The sequence below is a fragment of the Delphinapterus leucas genome, chromosome 6 (assembly GCF_059928025.1).
Source record: "Delphinapterus leucas isolate spDelLeu-1000000601 "Yukka" chromosome 6, BTC_Dleu_Yukka2, whole genome shotgun sequence".
NCBI lineage: Eukaryota > Metazoa > Chordata > Mammalia > Artiodactyla > Monodontidae > Delphinapterus > Delphinapterus leucas.
In genome coordinates this window covers 78,775,388-78,800,234 of record NC_143134.1, presented here as the reverse complement: position 1 = coordinate 78,800,234, position 24,847 = coordinate 78,775,388, and the positions used below count along the sequence as shown (strand labels likewise).

The following is a 24,847-nucleotide window of genomic DNA, read 5'->3' as shown; positions in this document are numbered from 1 at the left end:
CTAGGTCACCAGGTTGAATCCAATCCAGATGGACATTGATTGGAAGTTGCTGCCATCTGACAGCTACATGGTGACCTATGTGCATTGAGTTGCTGGTTATAATCTTAATAAAGAAGAGGCAACATCCTAAAAGCTGCCACTATAATTAGAATTAATTGGTATCCTTCTTAGCAGCATTGGCAGAATATTGGGTTAAAATGGAATCCTTTCATTCTCTCAACCTAACTACATGGAGAAAAATGAGGGAAGTGGAAGGTGCCATCCTCTATTATGAAAGCAACAGAAGGCCAAAAAATGAAGGAAACCACAGTCTCTCTGAGCCTGCAAACATCCATTAATTCATCAAATCTTGGGCCACATGCCATAGTCATGAGAGAAAGAGGAAACAGAAAAATGAAGCAGTTGCAGGCTCTATTTTTTGAGGGTTGATAATCTAGTAGGGGAGATAAAACAAGTACAGAGACAACTACAGAACAAGGGAGAAAGATATATGTGCCATAAAAGAGAATAAGTAAAATGTTCTTCCCAGCACCCAGAGGAGGGAGTGATAACTTGTATTTCTGAGTTGTAAGGTGGGGGATTTAGGCAGACAGAGAAGTAAAGGGGAACACAAAAATGAACGAAGAAATCCATTTTTATTCACCCTTAAATAAACCAACAATTCATTCAACTCGTTAATTCTTACTTTTCGTGCTATTAAGCTCATGTCCTCAGAAAATACTATATCACTGCATTTGAAATGCTATTTTAAAAGTATACCTCACATTATTAATTATGGACTTCTAAAAATAAAAATGTAAATCTCACTGATACTTTCATTCCACATGATCTTACAAAAAGAAACCAGTTCACATAGAAGCCAGATTCTAGCAAATATAAAATGATAATCTAAGACCCTATACGTAAAATATACATGACAAAATGGACACATATGAAATAAAAGTAATTTCACTCATCATCACTTAATTTTAGCAATGATATTTTGAAAAACTACTACTGTGTTGTAAAGAGATCAAAATGATGGTTCATTTACATTATCTGCTACTCAAAACACTGTCATTACCTGGGTGACTTTTCCTCACCAAACTGAATCAAGTAATATATTTCAGTTTGGAATAAGAACTAAATATTAGTTTTTAAAAGACTATAGAAGATAACTTAAATGATTTTCTGTAATCAAAGTACAAAGACATTATCTATTTAATAAACAATTAACATAAGATCTAAATAGAGTTAACAAAATGCCTTGAAGCAAATATAAGCTCTTTCTTTAGATAATTAATTTGTCTCCTAGATAAGAAGTTGGACTCTACTTCCACTGTGCAACTAAATTAATATGTAGCCAGAGGCAAGAGATCTAACCTCTCAGAGATTCAGATTTTCATCTGTAAAATCAGGTTAAGAAGAATTATACCATAACAGCAGCTTTTAAAATATGCTAAAGAAGTAGAATTCATCTTTTTCACAAAAAACTGTAACTTAAACCCCATAGATATACTTAAGGTAAACATGAATTGTCAGTAGTTTAAAGGAACAAGGGTTTGTTCTAGGTCCCGCATTGTCCCTAAGGTACACTAGCATATGGAAAATCACTGCTCAAGATGATATTGAGATCTTAAAAGGAAAATCAGGAGCTTCCGGGAAGATGGCGGAGGAGTAGGAAGCAGAGATCGCCTTCCTCCCCACAGATACACCAGAAATATACACGTGGAGCAACTCCTGCAGAGAACCTACTGAACATTGGCAGAAGACCTCAAACCTCCCTAAAGACAAGAAACACCCCCACGTACCTAGGTAGGGAAAAAGAAAAAAGAATAAACAGAGACAAAAAGATACGGACAGGACCTGCACCAGTGGGAGGGAGCTGTGAAGGAGGAAAGGTTTCCACACACTAGGAAGCCCCTTTGCGGGCAGAGACTGCGGGTGGTGGAGGGGGAAAGCTTCAGAGCCGCGGAGAAGAGCACAGCAACAGGGGTGCGGGGGGCAAAGCGGGGAGATTCCCGCAAACAGGATCAGGGCCGACTGGCACTCACCAGCCCGAGAGGCTTGTCTGCTCACCCGCTGGGGCGGGCAGTGGCTGGGAGCCGAGGCTCGGGCTTCGGTTGTACCCCAGGGAGAGGACTGGGGTTGGCAGCGTGAACACAGCCTGCAGGAGGTTAGTGCGCCACGGCTAGCAGGGAGGGAGTCTGGGGAAAAGTCTGGACCTGCCGAAGAGGCAAGAGACTTTTTCTTCCCTCTTTGTTTCATGGTGCGGGAGCAGAGGGAATTAAGAACTGTGATTAAAGGTGCTCCAGAAACAGACGCGAGCCGCGGCTAACAGCGCGGACCCCAGAGACGGGCATTAGATGCTAAGGCTGCTGCTGCCGCCACCAAGAAGCCTGTATGCGAGCACAGGTCACTACCCACACCCCCCTTCCGGGGAGCCTGTGCAGCCCGCCACTGCCAGGATCCCGGGATCCAGGGACAACTACCCCGGAACAACGCACAGCGCACCTCAGGCTGGTGCAACGTCATGCCGGACTCTGCCGCCGCAGGCTCGGCCCGCAGTACCCCTCCCTCCCCCCCGGGCTGAGTGAGCCAGAGCCCCCGAATCAGCTGCTCCTTTAACCTCACCCTGTCTGAGCAAAGAACAGACGCCCTCGGGCGACCTACACGCAGAGGCGGGGCCAAATCCAAAGCTGAGCCCTTGGGAGCTATGAGAACAAAGAAGAGAAAGGGAAATCTCTCCCAGCAGCCTCAGGAACAGCGGATTAAAGCTCCACAATCAACTTGATGTACCCTGCATCTGTGGAATACATGAATAAACAACGAATCATCCCATATTGAGGAGATGGACATCGAGCACAAGATTTATGATTTTTTCCCCTTTTCCTCTTTTTGTGAGTGTGTTTGTGTATGCTTCTGTGAGAGATTTTGTCTGTATAGCTTTGCTTTCACCATTTCTCCTAGGGTTCTATACATCCGTTTTTTTTCTTTTTCTCTTAATAATTATTTTTTTATTTTAATAACTCTATTTTATTTTACTTTATCTTCTTTCTTTTTTTCCTTCCCTCCTTGCTTCCTTCCTTACTCCCTCCCTCGCTCCCTCTGTCCCTTCTTTCTTTCTTTCTTGTTCTACTAATTTGTTCTTCCTACTTTTTCTCCCTTTTATTCTGAGCCGTGTGGATGAAAGGCTGTTGGTGCTGCAGCCAGGAGTCAGTGCTGTGCCTCTGAGGTGGGAGAGCCAACTTCAGGACACTGGTCCACAAGAGACCTCCCAGCTCCACGTAATGTCAAATGGCGAAAATCTCCCAGAGGTCTCCATCTCAACACCAGCACCCAGCTTCACTCAACAACCAGCAAGCTACAGTGCTGGACATCTGATGCCAAACAGCTAGCAAGACAGGAACACAACCCCACCTATTAGCAGAGAGGCTGCCGAAAATCATAATAAGTCCACAGACACCCCAAAACACACCACCAGATGTGGACCTGCCCACCAGAAAGACAAGATCCAGCCTCATCTACCTGTACACAGGCACTAGTCCCCTCCACCAGCAAGCCTACACAACCCACTGAACCAACCTTAGCCACTGGGGACAGACACCAAAAACAACGGGAACTACGAACCTGCAGCCTGCAAAAAGGAGACCCCAAACACAGTAAGATAAGCAAAATCAGAAGACAGAAAAACACACAGCAGATGAAGGAGCAAGATAAAAACCCACCAGACCTAACAAATGAAGAGGAAATAGGCAATCTACCTGAAAAAGAATTCAGAATAATGATAGTAAAGATGATGCAAAATCTTGGAAATAGAATAGACAAAATGCAAGAAACATTTAACAAGGACGTAGAAGAACTAAAGATGAAACAAACAATGATGAACAACACAATAAATGAAAAATACTCTAGATGGGATCAATAGCAGAATAGCTGAGGCAGAAGAACGGATAAGTGACCTGGAAGATAACATAGTGGAAATAACTACTGCAGAGCAGAATAAAGAAAAAGAATGAAAAGAACTGAGGACAGTCTCAGAGACCTCTGGGACAACATTAAACGCACCAACATTCGAATTATAGGGGTTCCAGTAGAAGAAGAGAAAAAGAAAGGGACTGAGAAAATATTTGAAGACATTATAGTTGAAAACTTCCCTAATATGGGAAAGGAAATACTTAATCAAGTCCAGGAAGCACAAAGAGTCCCATACAGGATAAATCCAAGGAGAAATACGCCAAGACACATATTAATCAAACTGTCAAAAATTAAATACAAAGAAAACATATTAAAAGCAGCAAGGGAAAAACAACAAATAACACACAAGGGAATCCCCATAAGGTTAAGAGCTGATCTTTCAGCAGAAACTCTGCAAGCCAGAAGGGACTGGCAGGACATATTTAAAGTGATGAAGGAGAAAAACCTGCAACCAAGACTCCTCTACCCAGCAAGGATCTCATTCAGATTTGATGGAGAAATTAAAACCTTTACACACAAGCAAAAGCTGAGCAAGTTCAGCACCACCAAACCAGCTCTACAACAACTGCTAAAGGAACTTCTCTAGGCAAGAAACACAAGAGAAGGAAAAGACCTACAATAACGAACACAAAACAATTGAGAAAATGGGAATAGGAACATACATATCGATAACTGCCTTAAATGTAAATGGACTAAATGCTCCCACCAAAAGACACAGATTGTCTGAATGGATACAAAAACAAGACCCATATATTTGCTGTCTACAAGAGAACCACTTCAGACCTAGAGACACATACAGACTGAAAGTGAGGGGATGGAAGATATTTCATGTAAATGGAAACCAAAGAAAGCTGGAGAAGCAATTCTCATCAGACAAAATAGACTTTAAAATAAAGACTATTAGAAGAGACAAAGAAGGACACTACATAATGATCAAGGGATTGACCCACGAAGATATAACAATTGTAAATATTTATGCACCCAACATAGGAGCACCTCAATACATAAGGCAAATACTAACAGCCATAAAAGGGGAAATCGACAGTAACACATTCATAGTAGGGGACTTTAACACCCCACTTTCACCAATGGACAGATCATCCAAAATGAAAATAAATAGGAAACACAAGCTTTAAATGATACATTAAACAAGATGGACTTAATTGCTATTTATAGGACATTCCATCCAAAAACAACAGAATACACATTTTTCTCTAGTGCTCATGGAACATTCTCCAGGATCATATCTTGGGTCACAACTCAAGCCCTGGTAAATTTAATAAAGTTGAAATTGTATCAAGTATCTTTTCCGACCACAATGCTATGAGACTAAATATAAATTATAGGAAAAGACCTGTAAAAAATACAAAACACATGGAGGCTAAACAGTACACTACTTAATAAGGAAGTGATCTCTGAAGAAATCAAAGAGGAAATCAAAAAATACCTAGAAACAAATGACAATGGAGACACGACGACCCAAAACCTATGGGATGCAGCAAAAGCAGTTCTAAGAGGGAACTTTATAGCAATACAAGCCCACCTTAAGAAACAGGAAACATCTCGAATAAACAACCTAACCTTGCACGTAAAGGAATTAGAGAAAGAAGAACAAAGAAGCCCCAAAGTTAGCAGAAGGAAAGAAATCAAAAAAATCAGATCAGAAATAAATGAAAAAGAAATGAAGGAAACAATAGCAAAGATCAATAAAAGTAAAAGCTGGTTCTTTGAGAAGATAAACAAAATTGATAAACCACTAGCCAGACTCATCAAGAAAAAAAAGGGAGAAGACTCAAATCCATAGAATTAGAAATGAAAAAGGAGAAGTAACAAATGACACTGCAGAAATACAAAAGATCATGAGAGATTACTACAAGAAATTCTATGCCAATAAAATGCACAACCTGGAAGAAATGGACAAATTCTTAGAAATGCACAACCTGCCAAGACCGAATCAGGAAGAAATAGAAAATATGAACAGACCAATCACAAGCACTGAAATTGAAACTGTGATTAAAAATCTTCCAACAAACAAAAGCCCAGGACCAGATGGCTTCACAGGTGAATTCTATCAAACATTTAGAGAAGAGCTAACACCTATCCTTCTCAAACTCTTCCAAAATGTAGCAGAGGGAGGAACACTCCCAAACTCATTCTACGAGGCCACCATCACCTTGATACCAAAACCAGACAAGGGTATCATAAAGAAAGAAAACTACAGGCCCATATCACTGATGAACATAGATGCAAAAATCCTCAACAAAATACTAGCAAACAGAATCCAACAGCACATTAAAAGGATCGTACACTATGATCAAGTGGGGTTTAGTCCAGGAATGCAAGGATTCTTCAATATACGCAAATCAATCAATGTGATAAATCATATTAACAAATTGAAGGAGAAAAACCATATGATCATCTCAATTGATGCAGAGAAAGCTTTCGACAAAATTCAACACGAATTTATGATAAAAATCCTGCAGAAAGTAGGAACAGAGGGAAATTTCCTCAACATAATAAAGGCCATATATGACAAACCCACAGCCAACATCGTCCTCAATGGTGAAAAACTGAAACCATTTCCACTAAGATCAGGAGCAAGACAAGGTTGCCCACTCTCACCACTCTTATTCAACATAGTTTTGGAAGTTTTAGCCACAGCAATCAGAGAAGAAAAGGAAATAAAAGGAATCCAAATCGGAAAAGAAGAAGGAAAGCTGTCACTGTTTGCAGATGACATGATACTATACATAGAGAATCCTAAAGATGCTACCAGAAAACTACTAGAGCTAATCAATGAAGTTGGTAACATTGCAGGATACAAAATTAATGCACAGAAATCTCTGGCATTCCTATACACTAATGATGAAAAACCTGAAAGTGAAAACACTCCCATTTACCATTGCAACAAAAAGAATAAAATATCTAGGAATAAACCTACCTAAGGAGACAAAAGACCTGTATGCAGAAAATTATAAGACACTGATGAAAGAAATTAAAGATGATACAAATAGATGGAGGGATATACCATGTTCTTGGACTGGAAGAATCAACATTGTGAAAATGACTCTACTACCCAAAGCAATCTACAGATTCAATGCAATCCCTATCAAACTACCACTGGCATTTTTCACAGAACTAGAACAAAAAATTTCACAATTTGTATGGAAACACAAAAGACCCCGAATAGCCAAAGCAATCTTGAGAAAGAAAAACGGAGCTGGAGGAATCAGGCTCCCTGACTTCAGACTATACTACAAAGCTACAGTAATCAAGACAGTATGGTACTGGCACAAAAACAGAAAAATAGATCAGTGGAACAGGATAGAAAGCCCAGAGATAAACCCACGCACATAGGGTCACCTTATCTTTGATAAAGGAGGCAGGAATGTACAGTGGAGAAAGGACAGCCTCTTCAATAAGTGGTGCTGGGAAAACTGGACAGCTACATGTAAAACAATGAAATTAGAACACTCCCTAACACCATACACAAAAATAAACTCAAAATGGATTAAAGACCTAAATGTAAGGCCAGACACCATCAAACTCTTAGAGTGTTCTGCCTGTGTTTTCCTCTATGACATAAATCACAGCAAGATCCTTTCTGACCCACCTCCTAGAGAAATGGAAATAAAAACAAAAACAAACAAATGGGACCTAATGAAACTTAAAAGCTTTTGCACAGCAAAGGAAACCATAAACAAGACGAAAAGACAACCCTCAGAATGGGAGAAAATATTTGCAAATGAAGCAACTGACAGAGGATTAATCTCCAAAATTTATAAGCAGCTCATGCAGCTCAGTAAGAAAAAAACAAACAACCTAATCCAAAAATGGGCAAAAGACCTAAGTAGACATTTCTCCAAAGAAGATATACAGATTGCCAACAAACACATGAAAGGATGCTCAACATCACTAATCATTAGAGAAATGCAAATCAAAACTACAATGAGGTATCACCTCACACCAGTCAGAATGGCCATCATCAAAAAATCTACAAACAATAAATGCTGGAGAGGGTGGGGAGAAAAGGGAACCCTCTTGCACTGTTGGTGGGAATGTAAATTGATACAGCCACTGTGGAGAACAGTATGGAGGTGCCTTAAAAAACTACAAATAGAACTACCATATGACCCAGCAATCCCACTACTGGGCATATACCCTGAGAAAACCATAATTCAAAAAGAGTCATGTACCAAAATGTTCATTGCAGCTGTATTTACAATAGCCCGGAGATGGAAACAACCTAAGTGTCCATAATCGGATGAATGGATAAAGAACATGTGGCACATATATACAATGGAATATCACTCAGCCATAAAAAGAAACGAAGTTGAGCTGTTTGTAATGAGGTGGATAGACCTAGAGTCTGTCATACAGAGTGAAGTTAGTCAGAGAGAGACAAATACCATATGCTAACACATGTATATGGAATTAAAAAAAAAAAACTGTCATGAAGAACCTAGGGGTAAGACAGGAATAAAGACACAGACCTACTAGAGAATGGACTTGAGGATATGGGGAGGGGGAAGGGTAAGGTGTGACAAAGCAAGAGAGAGGCATGGACATATATACACTACCAAACGTAAGGTAGATAGCTAGTGGGAAGCAGCTGCATAGCACAGGGAGATCAGCTTGGTGCTTTGTGACCGCCTGGAGGCGTGGGATAGGGATGGTGGGAGGGAGGGAGACGCAAGAGGGAAGAGATATGGGAACATATGTATATGTCTTAACTGATTCACTTTGTTATAAAGCAGAAACTAACACACCATTGTAAAGCAATTATACTCCAATAAAGATGTTAAAAAAAAAGGAAAATCATATTTAGTCAATAATAACAGAGCCAGGAATTAGAGGAGAAAATGGATCATTTGAGCTGAATAGTCCAGCTTACTTAGCAGGGTTTTTGGGAGATTTAATTAAATAATACATGCAAAATACCTAGCATGGTGTTTGGCAAATTGGTGGATGGTCAGTAAACAATCGATTCTTCTCTCCCTTCTTCTGAATATACACCTCAATCCTATCACTTCTCTGTACTATCATAATTTATGCAAGATTTTCTACTTGTAAATAACAACAGCTTTCAGTGAAAAGAGTAAATCATGTATTCTCAAAGGAAGCAGTATTGCCCCCACAAAGGGCAAAATTTGCTTCTCATGGGTGAAAATGAACTTATGATCAAGGTACTAGCAGATTCTGCATACAGTGTGAGCCTGCTTCCTGCTTCATAGATGGCCATTTTTTCACTGTTTCCTCACACAGCAGAAGGGGCAAGTCACTGGAGACTTTTTCCACTCATGAAGGCTCCAACCTCATGATCTATTCACCTCCCAAACTCTCCCTCCAGATATCATCACACTGGGGATTAGGTTTCAACATATGAATTTTGGGGGGAAACAAACATTCAGTCTATAGCTGTCAGGCAGGACAAACTCTACAAGTCACAACATTGTCAACAACAATGACGATTTCTATCTACACAAGTCCATGTTGGAGACCTAAAGAAAATTTTGGTATACCCTCTGGGAATATAATATTTTCCTTTTTTCTTACTCTTGAATGAATTGCTATAGGAATTTTTTTTTGTGGGGTAAACTCCTAAGAGAGCGTTCACATTAAAATAAAAAAGCCACTTGATTGATTTAAAAAATAATTATCAGACTTAAACAAAACATATGATCAAACTTCACACTACATAACCATATTATAAATGCTCCCATGTATGGGTGTACCTACAATAATGAATCACCCTTGAGCAGCATTTAAAAAATTCATGCCTTCCCTCAAATTATTTAGGGGGCTTTAAAATGAAAAACTAGTGAATGATGACAGCAATGTCATCCACTTAATTATTTTATATGGGTACCATTTTAGCTATACACAACACTAAAATAAGATCTTGTTTCGAGATACAATAACTAGTTGAAGGAGATAAGGCTCACTGGACAGTAAATATGGACTTAAAAATGGAAACATGGGGAACAGGAAATATATATTAGGCCCCCCCAAATTCTTTGAACCAATCTACAAGATAGTTCTTCTACACTATGGATTATGACATAAGGCTGAAAGAAGTAGATGAATGAGTTTATTGCCTCTCAAAATATAAAATGAAGTAGCAACCTGAAATGAGAAAGTGACAGCAGATGGTTGCAAATATAGAAAGAAAAATATCCCAAACTAGTGGGGCATAAATCCCTTAAAGGGGACAAAGAAAAACATAGGGATAAGTCTGATTTGCTTTTCCATCTCATAATAATGTTCCATTCATTTTTTCTACTAATCTAAAATGTGATGAGATTTGAGTGAAGCAATACCCAACATGTTAAATGTATGCTTCCAACATTTTTTCTTGATCTTTGTTACTGGAAAGGTAGCAAGCTTCCCTAAAGAAAATATAGAGAAAAATTACTTCTGTACCAGCCATCATTACCTAATGGTGGATAAATCTTCTGTCTAGATATACAATTTATTGGATGTACAGAAAAGTGAAATAGGTTTACTCATAGGTGAAATCATGAATATTGACACTGATCTATGATGTGCACCTGGCATGATCCTCACAGGCCTCTCCTTCTGGAATGGCAAATCATAAATTTGTCCTATAATTTATAAGAGGCCAATTACTTCCCATCCTGTCAGTACCATTAGCTCAGTATGTGATACACTGCACATACTGTACATTGACAATCAGCTTTCTGAGCACAAGGGGTCTGTGAAACATACCTAGCAAATAAAGCTGATTTTAAGACTCTATCAGCCTTTAACCCGTGGCCTATGCTCTGTCCCTTTTTCATTAAATATTTAACTTTTTCACAAGAAATTCTATGTCTGTATTCTCGACTAAGACCAAAGCTGACTATGCTTGTCTCATTACTCTCTTCACTATAATGAACAAAATAGAAACGAACTGTACTAAGTCTGTATCCCTTCCCAACCCGTCTTTGTTGATGTAGAAGCTGTAACTACCCACTCTGACTTAAAAGGAATGAAGGTGTTTTTCCATCAGCAATTTGCTCCACAACAATTCTGCACTTTCATTGTACATTGGCCCTCTCACTTATGTCCAACAAGATAGCAGCAACTCTATTCTGACACTATCTTTTTTGTGCATGCATGTTTGAATGGTGACACTTAAGGATAATTTAAGCTCCAACTGTGTTTTTTTTGTTGTTTTTTTGTTTTTTATGCAGTACGCGGGCCTCTCACTGTTGTGGCCTCTCCCGTTGCGGAGCACAGGCTCTGGACGCACAGGCTCAGCGGCCATGGCTCACGGGCCCAGCCGCTTCGCGGCATGTGGGATCCTCCCAGACCAGGGCACGAACCCGTGTCCCCTGCATCGGCAGGCGGACTCTTAACCACTGCGCCACCAGGGAAGCCCCAACTGTGTTTTCTAATCATTCTTGGTCTACTTATAAACTGTATGAACTTGGAAACAGTATTCGATTATTTCTGTCAATTTCTTCATCAATGTACTGATAATACTGGGGAATAAACTTGTAAAAACTCAGCTCTAAACTCAAGTTTAATGAGAACTTTATGTACAATTGCGGAAACACTGGAAATTAGTGGGGAAGAAGGGATTATTAAATAAATGGAATTTACATAACTGGCATTTGATAAGAAAAAGATGTGCCTTACAGCAATAATAATTAGAATAATCATAATGTGGTAGATATTTCTGGAGCAGAATAAACATTCAATAAACATTGGAAGTTTGGTGTTTGTTACGATTTTCATATATAGAAATGAATAGTAATTTGGCATTAATAACTATTCCTAGAACGATCATGTAGGAAAAATAAGATTACTTATACTTCTTTCTAATGTTGCTTACTAACTGTGAGAAAAGTAACTCCATTTTCATTGAAGTGACATAGCATTTGAGCAAAACAAAGTATCTTTTTATGAAAGATTTTTACTTCTAGAATTTTGATATGTATTCTGAGTTCATATGAATGTGTTCCTTGGAGAGGAATATTGAGATATATAGTCCACTAGCATCTCAAGAAAAAAAAGGAAATTCACATAGTACAATAAGTACTAAATAGATCAATATATGTAAATACTGATATTTTTTCATTTTTTGTCGGAAGGTTTCAGCTCAAAAACTGTAAAAATGAACAACATTGCAAAATTGAAATTGTGTCATACTAAAAAGAATCCATGGATCAAGGTGTGGTACTTCTAAATATAAGATTAAAACCCTAATAAGTGGTCAAATAGCTTCAAAGAATAATTTAATAAAAGTAGCCTGAATTATATTTTATCATGGCTCACAAATTCACAGCAGTGAAAGATACTCTAGAAATGTACACTAGGAATGTTTACCACGTCATCTAATCCAACACTCTCATTTTCTGCCTAAGCAACCTGAGACACAGACTAAGGTCACAAAATTAGCAAATAGCAGAAATGGAATCATAACATTGTTCCCTACTAATTTCATCAAATTAGAGAATCATGAAAATTATGGCTCTTAACCTGGCTTGATAATGGGAGTGAAATTTTTTACTTTTTTTTTTTTTGACTACCAAAATGAAACATTTGGAAGTGAAGATCATATCCAAGGTGATGGTCACCTTCAGGTAATCCCAGAATAGCCACCACAAACGCAGGTAATTGTCACTACATTGGAATACATAAATTAATAAATCTCCAAAGGGGTATATAAAGATTGTGCCCGTTTCTTCTATAAAATATCTCTTTCTATGTCCTACAGTCAGAAAGGGTCCTAGAAGGCTAACAGAACACCATTCAGCCAACTTTCTTAATACTTACCAATAGTCTCCTGGGAATAGTAGATAAATACTACAGTTTCCAGACATAATGCAGGCTTTTAGGTCTTTAGAAGATTATAGATGTTCTGTTTAATCTGGAAGCAAAAGCAAGTGGTTACAGTGGTACTTCCATTTCCTCTGCTTAAACAGCACAAAACTGTTTAGATTTGAAATTAGTCTAAATAGGACAAGCTAATCGAACCTAAACTGGAAACACCTCACAGACGCGCAAATATCGTCATCGGTGGGCAGAGCTAAAATCTGGCACTTGAATTCCACTCTCTCACAACATGAACAGTTGGATAAAGAACTAAGAGATCGTATTAAGAAGTTAAGTACATTATTTAAATGAAACTGCTACCATAGTCCTCTCAGTCTGTAGCAACAATGAAAGTTATAAAAATGCTGCATCAACTTTTTTTTTCTTTTGGTCACTTTTACCAGTGTCCATTAATTTTCATTCTAAAAACCAAATTGCAAAAACAAATGCTAATAGTGAATTCCAGAAATATATCTATTTCTTGGGAATGAAAGGATATCTGTTTCTCATTCTCCAAAATCAATTTTGGAATCCAAAGTTATTATGGCATAGTGACAATAGGTATCTTTATAATGGCAAGGCTATAATAATACAGAAACCTATAGAGACAATTGGAAAACTACTGTGATTAACAAGTGTTATTGGAATGTCGTTGTCAGTGAAATACTATTTCCTATCATAGTCGCAGGCCCTGATAGTTCATATAGAATCATGTAATAGGCATTATGGAAGGTAGAGAAATAAGTAAGCTATAACACCAAGCCTTAAATAAAATCTAGAAATTTCATAGCTCCTGATTAAAATGAAAAAAAAAAATAACTAAATACCTGCTTAATTCTTACCCACCTATTTGTTGTTTTATCTTAACTAGAATAAAAAAATGTTTTCCTCCATAAAGAAGAGTTGAAGATGGCTATTAGCTAAAAATTTAATCCAGGAATTACAAATAATCTGCCAAAACTGCACATAGCTCTTTGTGTAGAAAAGGGAGTTGGTATCTGACTCCAGAATGTGTCCCTTTTTTATTCTTGGCCAAGCAAAGAGGCACAAAGTGTCTGAGACAGAAAAAAAAAAAAAAAAGGAAAAGAATTAACAGTGTTCTGCGTGATAATGCCAAAATCGGACTTCACTGTGAAAGTGGCCGCCTTGTAAATTATGGAGGCAAAAAGGAATATATTTCTCTTCCTCCAGTGGGTTTAGAATGTACTGTCTCTGAGAATAAATGTTTATTATTTGGGAAATGTGTCTTGGTGTAAGATTTAGCAGTTACCTTGTACATAGTTGACAAATAAATAAGCATGTCTGAAACTCATGCTGTTGGTAAAAACTCTAAGAGGAGTTGACTTGCAGTGCCCACACATACCCTGCACTATTTCATGAAAGGTGCTTATGTCCCCAGGCTGTCCCTAGAGTGCCAGAGCACTACTAACTGAATAACTTGGAGAAACGTACTACATCTTGATGGGAGGTGTAGGAAGAGAGCAGGGTTGCTTACTAAAGGAAGAACAATCTTGATTATAAAGGGTAAAGTTTCCCCAAAGGAAGATAATAATAACAATTATAAAGCTCAGGGCAACTCATGAAGAAAGGGAAGCTTTTACTGTTTGTTGTCATTGTCATTTTTGTTTTTTAAATGCATACCTGAGTAAAGGAGAGTAAACTTATCAAGTGAGGTATATCTGTGAGTGGACACTTCTATGAGATTATGAAAATGCTTTTCTCTTAAGTTATTGAGAAAGTCCTATTTTGGATATAGTTTATAGTTTCCTTCCCTATATTGTGTTTCTTTTTTTATTGAAGTTGGGATTTTATTTAAACTCATACTACTTTAGTTGTACTTCTATAAAGAGAAAATAGACATGGAAGTGTAAAAGAAAAATTGCACTGGACTGGTTAAACAGGAGGACTTTATTCAAGATTATTGCAGTAGGGGAGAAAGACTACTGAAATAGGGGCGAGAGGTTGAACTCAACTCCATTGAAACAAAAGGCAGGAGAGTTTTGAAGCACTGGGTGAGCTAGTGGAAAAGTGCTGAAGGACGTTGGTTGGGAGGTTGGTCAATGCGATCAGGCCATCAGTGTTTGATAACTCGTGGTCACTGAAGTTAGATTCCTACCCTCCCACAGAGACTGGCACACAGCGGCACTGGCTTTCGTGATTACATTTCAAAGAAATGGCCCCCAGGTCCTCGAGAAAAACATTCCTGGGTTGTAGAGGATTTACATCTCAAAGGAGCAGAGAAAGAATTTACAATTGCAAGTTTTCTAAAGTGCTCTAAGTAAAGGGAGATCAGGTGCCTAGAGTTAAAAAGAAATCTTTCTAAAGTTGAGTCAAGCTGAGGAGAACCTTAAGGCCATCTCATCAGAAGTAAAGGGAGGTGTGACACACCTTTACATACCTCTCCCTTTTTTGAGGTGATTGAATCCAGGAGTTGCAGACAGAAACTAGCATCAAGGTGAGCTTGTCATAATGAGGCTGAAAGGAAGAAAGTACCAGAGGATTATGAAGTAATATTTCATTTGTACCCTAGAAGAAGTATAAAATAAATTCTCTTCTTTCTGAACATTATCTAGCAGGCATTAACTCTTCAAAAGGGTATGAAAGAAGGCTGAGAGTTAGGCTATAACAAAATGTCTATCTTCTTCTGATAATGGAAATAACAGTGGTGTGCTACAGAGAGAAGGGGGTCTCTCCCAACAGAGAGGAATATTTATTTTATCATGAAATTATTTACATTTATTGGCCTATGGTTATAATAAAAAGTAGACAAACTTTTTTTTTTTTTTTTTTGCGGTACGCGGGCCTCTCACTGTTGTGGCCTCTCCCGTTGCGGAGCACAGGCTCCGGATGCGCAGGCTCAGTGGCCATGGCTCACGGGCCCAGCCGCTCCGCGGCATTTGGGATCTTTCCAAACCGGGGCACGAACCCACGTCCCCTGCATCGGCAGGTGGACTCTCAACCACTGCGCCACCAGGGAAGCCCAAAAGCAGACAAACTTTTGGTTGGTTTTATTATTGTATTGAAATTATCTGCAGATGTGCATTCCTTACTACCTGCACCAGAGACAGACTGCCCCACTCTTGGTTCCTTACCGAGAAATAACACAGTCATTTACTCAAGAAAGAGTTATTGAGATTCTAATAAAGGTTGATCCCTGTGTTGAATAGAAAGGATGAAAAAATGACCATGAGAAACACTCCTCAGTAAGCTAACTGCATGAAGGATTACAGAAGAGGTAAAGGGTGGTTACAGTTGTAAGTGCTGTGATGAACGCTCTTGTTACCAAGTCCAAGCTCGTTCTGCTTGCTGCATGACAGGCCAATAAAACAGGAGACCAGGTGCTGGGGCAAGGAATAATGACTTTACTTGGAAAGCCAGGAGTCTGAGAAAATGGCAAACTGATGTGCAGAGAACCATCTTACTGGGGTCTGGATGCTCATTTCTTTTATAGAATAAAGAGCGGGGGAGGTGGAGAGGTAATGTAAAAAGGCCATAAGTTGCTGCAGATATCTCCTGGTTTCAGCCAGGCTCTGGGATGGGATGTGTTAATCTCTTCTTTCCTGCAGCCTTTCACAGGTGGGCTGGGTCAGGATATTTCCTGTGACCTGAACAAAGGTGCTTTAGTTTTACGTTCAGGCATGGAGGGCAGGGTTCTCGGAGATAGGACATTATGTTAACTTTAAGCTATAAGCAACATCCCTTTAGAGATTAACATGTAGCAAAAGCAATATAATACAAAGGTTAAAGTAAAAGAAACAGATCTAATATAGAGTCAGATTTGTAATTCCCTATTACACTCTGGGAGTACACAAAAATAGAAGGTATCCTGAAAGAAATAATATTTATTTTCAGGCACAAAAGATGAGTAGGAGGTAGGCATTTGCAAAGAAATGGTACACATTCTCCAAAAATCATAATATCAAAAAAAAGAAAGTTAATAAAACCACCCACAACCAATGTTGTTTACATATAAGTGGGAGAAAATATGTAAAGCAAGCAGAGCCAGATTTGGAGTCTATATAAGAGCAGAGAGACAGGTCAAGATGGCCCAGGCAACATGAGAGAGTATCAGGATGAAGCACAGGTGAAACACAGACAAGATTGTTCTAAGAATTTATCCCCACTCCCAGTATAAAAACACTGCACTGAGAATAGATCTGAGATCTAATAGATCTGGGCAGTAGGAGAAAAGGGCTTGAACATGTGTACAACCAGACATGGCCGTCTTAGGAGAGGCACGTCTTTTGAAAGAGAGGGAACTTGGAAATGGGGAGGTATCCCCAAGAAGTTCACTGGTGAAGAGAAAGGAGGAAGCATGATCTGAAAATTGAGTAATACATTAAGCAAAAGAGCATCACAGATTTAAAAGGTATAGCAACATACCACCCTTCACCAAAAATCAAGTTCCATCTATCCAAGTCACTGCACTAACTGTACCAACAGTGGGTGCCCCTGAGCTAAGTTAGCTACCAAAAATCCATCATCCTTCTCACCGCCTGCAGAAACACCAGTTAGTTGTGCCCAAGAAATGTATTAAACATTTTAAATGAACATAAAAGTTTAGCAGATGCTTTTTTACCCTCTTGTTACAAGGTATCTGGACCCTTGTGTAAATTTATCTCAGGTACACAGATAGGGGATTCATGGATAAAACCCCCTGTATAGTACCTGTTTACCTCAACAAATATTCTTTCAAGCAAGTGAACTCTGTCAATAAATGTGACAATAACATATTGTTACAAATGATAGTTGATAGATCAGTTATAAAGCTCTTGAAATATTAAAAAAAAAAAACTTTCAAAAATGAAGTCTCCAAGTCCATTTGGTTTCACTGAAGAGTTCTACCAAACTTTTAAAGAAGAATTAACACCAGTTCTACACAATTTCTCCTACAAAAACAGAAAGGGAAGACTCCTATTCCTTTTATAAAGCCTGTTTTACTCTGGTTTCAAAGACACAACAGGCTGGTTCCAGGAAGATGGCGTAAGAGTAAGACGCGGAGATCACCTTCCTCCCCACAGATACACCAGAAATACAGCTACACGTGGAACAACTCCTACAGAACACCTACTGAACGCTGGCAAAAGACCTCAGACCTCCCAAAAGACAAGAACCCCCCCCCCCACGTACCTAGGTAGGGAAAAAGAAAAAAGAATAAACAGAGACAAAAGGATAGGGACGGGACCTGCACCAGTGGGAGGGAGCTGTGAAGGAGGAAGGTTTCCACGCACTAGAAGCCCCTTCGCAGGTGGAGACTGCGGGAGGCGGAGGGGGAAAGCTTCGGAGACGCGGAGGAGAGCACAGCAACAGGGGTGCGCAGGGCAAAGCGAAGAGATTCCCGCACAGAGGATCGGTGCCAACCGGCACTCACCAGCCCGGGAGGCTTGTCTGCTCACCGGCCAGGGCGGGCGGGGCTGGGAGCTGAGGCTCGGGCTTTGGTCGGAGCGCAGGGAGAGGGCTGGGGTTGGCGGCGTGAACACAGCCTGCAGGGGGCTAGTGCGCCACGGCTGGCCGGGAGGGAGTCCGGGGAAAACTCTGGACCTGCCGAAGAATCAAGAGACTTTTTCTTCCCTGTTTCCTGGTGCGCGAGGAGAGGGGATTAAGAGCACTGCTTAAGAACCTCCAGAGGCGGATGGGCGCGAGCCGCAGCTAAAAGCACGGACAGACCCCAGAGACAGGCATGAGACGCTAAGGCTGCTGCTGCCGCCACCAAGAAGCCTGTGTGCAAGCACAGGTCACTGTCCACACCCCACTTCCGGGGAGCCTGTGCAGCCCGCCACTGCCAGGGTCCCGGGATCCAGAGACAACTCCCCCGGGAGAACGCACGGCACGGCTCAGGCTGGTGCAACGTCCCGCCGGCCTCTGCCACTGCAGGCTCTCCCCGCACTCCGTGCCCCCCCTCCCCCGGCCTGAGTGAGCCAGAGCCCCCGAATCAGCTGCTCCTTTAACCCCATCCTGTCTGAGCGAAGAACAGACACCCTCCGGCGACCTACACGCAGAGGCGGGGCCAAATCCAAAGCTGAGCCCCTGGGAGCTGTGAGAACAAAGAAGAGAAAGGGGAATCTCTCCAGGCAGCCTCAGGAGCAGCGGATTAAAGCTCCACAATCAATTTGATGTACCCTGCATCTGTGGAATACATGAAAAGACAACGAATCATCCCAAATTGAGGAGGTGGACTTTGAGACCAAGATTTATGATTTTTTCCCCTTTTCCTTTTTTTGTCAGTGTGTATGTCTATGCTTCTGTGTGAGATTTTGTTTGTATAGCTTTGCTTCCGCCATTTCTCCGAGGGTTCTATCCATCCGTTTTTTTCTCTTAATAATTATTTTTTTCTTTTAATAACTTTATTACATATTATCTTACTTTATTTTATTTTACTTTATCTTCTTTCTTTCTTTCCTTCCGTCCCTCCTTCCTTCCTTCCTTCCTCCCTCCCTTTCTTTCTTTCTTTCTTTCTACTCCTAATTTTTTCTTTCTACTTTTTCTCCCTTTTATTCTGAGCCGTGTGGATGAAAGGCTCTTGGTGCTGCAGCGAGGAGACAGTGCTGTGCCTCTGAGGTGGGAGAGCCAACTTCAGGACACTGGTTCACAAGAGACCTCCCAGCTGCACATAGTACCAAACGGCGAAAATCTCCCAGAGATCTGCATCTCAACACCAGCACCCAGCTTCACTCAATGACCAGCAAGCTACAGTGCTGGACATCCGATGCCAAACAGCTAGCAAGACAGAAACACAACCCCAACCATTAGGAGAGAGGCTGACTAAAATCATAGTAAGTCCACAGACACCCCAAAACACACCACCAGACGTGGACCTGCCCACCAGAAAGACAAGATCCAGCCTCATCCACCAGAACACAGGCACTAGTCCCCTCCACCAGCAAGCCTACACAACCCACTGAACCAACCTTAGCCACTGGGGACAGACACCAAAAACAACGGGAACTACGAACCTGCAGCCTGCAAAAAGGAGACCCCAAACACAGTAAGATAAGCAAAATGAGAAGACAGAAAAACACACAGCAGATGAAGGAGCAAGATAAAAACCCACCAGACCTAACAAATGAAGAGGAAATAGGCAGTCTACCTGAAAAAGAATTCAGAATAATGATAGTAAGATGATCCATCATCTTGGAAATAGGATAGACAAAATGCAAGAAACATTTAACAAGGACGTAGAAGAACTAAAGATGAAACAAACAATGATGAACAACACAATAAATGAAATTAAAAATACTCTAGATGGGATCAATAGCAGAATAGCTGAGGCAGAAGAACGGATAAGTGACCTGGAAGATAAAATAGTGGAAATAACTACTGCAGAGCAGAATAAAGAAAAAAGAATGAAAAGAACTGAGGACACTCTCAGAAATCTCTGGGACAACATTAAACGCACCAACATTCGAATTATAGGGGTTCCAGTAGAAGAAGAGAAAAAGAAAGGGACTGAGAAAATATTTGAAGACATTATAGTTGAAAACTTCCCTAATATGGGAAAGGAAATATTTAATCAAGTCCAGGAATCACAGAGAGTCCCATACAGGATAAATCCAAGGAGAAATATGCCAAGACACATATTAATCAAACTGTAAAAAATTAAATACAAAGAAAACATATTAAAAGCAGCAAGGGAAAAACAACAAATAACACACAAGGGAATCATCATAAGGTTAAGAGCTGATCTTTCAGCAGAAACTCTGCAAGCCAGAAGGGACTGGCAGGACATATTTAAAGTGATGAAGGAGAAAAACCTGCAACCAAGACTCCTCTACCCAGCAAGGATCTCATTCAGATTTGATGGAGAAATTAAAACCTTTACACACAAGCAAAAGCTGAGCAAGTTCAGCACCACCAAACCAGCTCTACAACAACTGCTAAAGGAACTTCTCTAGGCAAGAAACACAAGAGAAGGAAAAGACCTACAATAACGAACACAAAACAATTGAGAAAATGGGAATAGGAACATACATATCGATAACTGCCTTAAATGTAAATGGACTAAATGCTCCCACCAAAAGACACAGGTTGGCTGAATGGATACAAAAACAAGACCCATATATTTGCTGTGTACAAGAGAACCACTTCAGACCTAGAGACACATACAGACTGAAAGTAAGGGGATGGAGAAAGATATTTCATGCAAATGGAAACCAAAAGAAAGCTGGAGTAGCAATTCTCATATCAGACGAAATAGACTTTAAAATAAAGACTATAAGAAGAGACAAAGAAGGACACTACATAATGATCAAGGGATCGATCCAAGAAGAAGATATAACAATTGTAGGGCTTCCCTGGTGGTGCAGTCGTTGGGAGTCTGCCTGCCGATGCGGGGAGCGCGGGTTCGTGCCCCGGTCCAGGTGGATCCCATGGGCCGCGGAGCAGCTGGGCCCCTGAACCATGGCCGCTGGGCTTGCGCATCCAGAGCCTGTGCTCCGCAGCAGGAGAGGCCACAACAGGGAGAGGCCCGCGCAACAGGAAAAAAAAATATATATATATATATGAAACAATTGTAAATATTTATGCACCCAACTTAGGAGCTCCTCAATACATAAGGCAAATACTAACAGCCATAAAAGGGGAAATCAACAGTAACACATTCATAGTAGGGGACTTTAACACCCCACTTTCACCCATGGACAGATCATCCAAAATGAAAATAAATAAGGAAACACAAGCTTTAAATGATACCTTAAGCAAGATGGACTTAATTGATATTTATAGGACATTCCATCCAAAAACAACAGAATACACATTTTTCTCAAGTGCTCATGGAACATTCTCCAGGATAGATCATATCTTGGGTCACAAATCAAGCCTTGGTAAATTTAAGAAAACTGAAATTGTATCAAGTATCTTTTCTGACCACAACGCTATGAGACTAGATATCAATTACAGGAAAAGATCTGTAAAAAATACAAACACATGGAGGCTAAACAATACACTACTAAAAAACGAAGTGATCACTGAAGAAATCAAAGAGGAAATCAAAAAATACCTAGAGACAAATGACAATGGAGACACGACAACCCAAAAATCTATGGGATGCAGCAAAAGCAGTGCTAAGAGGGAAGTTTATAGCAATACAATCCTACCTTAAGAAACAGGAAACATCTCAAATAAACAACCTAACCTTGCACCTAAAGCAATTAGAGAAAGAAGAACAAAAAAACCCCAAAGTTAGCAGAAGGAAAGAAATCATAAAAATCAGATCAGAAATAAATGAAAAAGAAATGAAGGAAACAATAGCAAAGATCAATAAAACTAAAAGCTGGTTCTTTGAGAAGACAAACAAAATTGATAAACCATTAGCCAGACTCATCAAGAAAAACAGGAAGAAGACTCAAATCAATAGAATTAGAAATGAAAAAGGAGAAGTAACAACTGACATTGCAGAAATACAAAAGATCATGAGAGATTACTACAAGCAACTCTATGCCAATAAAATGGACAACCTGGAAGAAATGGACAAATTCTTAGAAATGCACAACCTGCCAAGACCGAATCAGGAAGAAATAGAAAATATGAACAGACCAATCACAAGCACTGAAATTGAAACTGTGATTAAAAATCTTCCAACAAACAAAAGCCCAGGACCAGATGGCTTCACAGGCGAATTCTATCAAACATTTAGAGACGAGCTAACACCTATCCTTCTCAAACTCTTCCAAAATATAGCAGAGGGAGGAACACTCCCAAACTCATTCTACGAGGCCACCATCACCCTGATACCAAAACCAGACAAGGATATCACAAAGAAAGAAAACTACAGGCCAATATCACTGATGAACATAGATGCAAAAATCCTCAACAAAATACTAGCAAACAGAATCCAACACCACATTAAACGGATCATACACCATGATCAAGTGGGGTTTATTCCAGGAATGCAAGGATTCTTCAATATATGCAAATCAATCAACGTGATACACAAACTGAAGGAGAAAAACCATATGATCATCTCAATAGATGCAGAGAAAGCTTTTGACAAAATTCAACACGAATTTATGATAAAAACCCTGCAGTAAGTAGGCATAAAGGGAACTTTCCTCAACATAATAAAGGCCATATATGACAAACCCACAGCCAACATCGTCCTCAATAGTGAAAACCTGAAACCATTTCCACTAAGATCGGGAACAAGACAAGGTTGCCCACTCTCACCACTCTTATTCAATATACTTTTGGAAGTTTTAGCCACAGCAATCAGAGAAGAAAAGGAAATAAAAGGAATCCAAATCAGAAAAGAAGGAAAGCTGTCACTGTTTGCAGATGACATGATACTATACATAGAGAATCCTAAAGATGCTACCAGAAAACTACTAGAGCTAATCAATGAAGTTGGTAAAGTTGCAGGATACAAAATTAATGCACAGAAATCTCTGGCATTCCTATACACTAAGGATGAAAAATCTGAAAGTGAAATCAAGAAAACACTCCCATTTACCATTGCAACAAAAAGAATGAAATATCTAGGAATAAACCTACCTAAGGAGACAAAAGACCTGTATGCAGAAAATTATAAGACACTGATGAAAGAAATTAAAGATGATACAAATAGATGGAGGGATATACCATGTTCTTGGACTGGAAGAATCAACATTGTGAAAATGACTCTACTACCCAAAGCAATCTACAGATTCAATGCAATCCCTATCAAACTACCACTGGCATTTTTCACAGAACTAGAACAAAAAATTTCACAATTTGTATGGAAACACAAAAGACCCCGAATAGCCAAAGCAATCTTGAGAAAGAAAAACGGAGCTGGAGGAATCAGGCTCCCTGACTTCAGACTATACTACAAAGCTACAGTAATCAAGACAGTATGGTACTGGCACAAAAACAGAAAGATAGATCAGTGGAACAGGATAGAAAGCCCAGAGATAAACCCACGCACATAGGGTCACCTTATCTTTGATAAAGGAGGCAGGAATGTACAGTGGAGAAAGGACAGCCTCTTCAATAAGTGGTGCTGGGAAAATTGGACAGGTACATGTAGAAGTATGAGATTAGATCACTCCCTAACACCATACACAAAAATAAGCTCAAAATGGATTAAAGACCTAAATGTAAGGCCAGAAACTATCAAACTCTTAGAGGAAAACATAGGCAGGGCACTCTATGACATAAATCACAGCAAGATCCTTTTTGACCCACCTCCTAGAGAAATGGAAATAAAAAAATAAATAAACAAATGGGACCTAATGAAACTTCAAAGCTTTTGCACAGCAAAGGAAACCATAAACAAGACCAAAAGACAACGCTCAGAATGGGAGAAAATATTTGCAAATGAAGCAACTGACAAAGGATTAATCTCCAAAATTTACAAGCAGCTCAATAACAAAAAATCAAACAACCCAATCCAAAAATGGGCAGAAGACATAAATAGACACTTCTCCAAAGAAGATTTACAGACTGCCAACAAACCCATGAATGAATTCTCAACATCATTAATCATTAGAGAAATGCAAATCAAAACTACAATGAGATATCATCTCACACCAGTCAGAATGGCTATCATCAAAAAATCTAAAAACAATAAATGCTGGAGAGGGTGGGGAGAAAAGGGAACACTCCTGCACTGCTGGTGGGAATGTAAATTGCTACAGCCACTATGGAGAACAGTATGGAGGTTCCTTAAAAAACTACAAATAGAACTGCCATATGACCCAGCAATCCCACTACTGGGCATATACCCTGAGAAAACCATAATTCAAAAAGAATCATGTACCAAAATGTTCACTGCAGCTCTATTTACAATAGCCCAGAGATGGAAATAACCTAATTGCCCATCATCGGATGAATGGATAAAGAAGATGTGGCACATGTATACAATGGAATATTACTCAGCCATAAAAAGAAATGAAATTGAGCTATTTGTAATGAGGTGGATAGACCTAGAGTCTGTTATAGAGAGTGAAGTAAGTCAGAAAGAGAAAGACAAATACTGTATGCTAACACATATATATGGAATTTAAGACAAAAAAAATGTCATGAAGAACCTAGGGGTAAGACAGGAATAAAGACACAGATCTACTGGAGAACGGACTTGAGGATATGGGGAGGG

General features: G+C 39.7%; 1 long non-coding RNA gene across 1 annotated transcript in view; it reads right to left on the bottom strand.

The window, feature by feature from the left end:
* The window catches only part of LOC111174596 (uncharacterized), a 31,746-nt gene extending 17,844 nt beyond the window's left edge, over positions 1–13,902 (bottom strand). Inside the window, exon 1 of the long non-coding RNA XR_002644514.3 lies at positions 12,742–13,902. This is a non-coding gene — a long non-coding RNA (uncharacterized LOC111174596). The remainder of the gene's footprint in view (positions 1–12,741) is intronic.
* Positions 13,903–24,847: the final 10,945 nt, after the last annotated feature.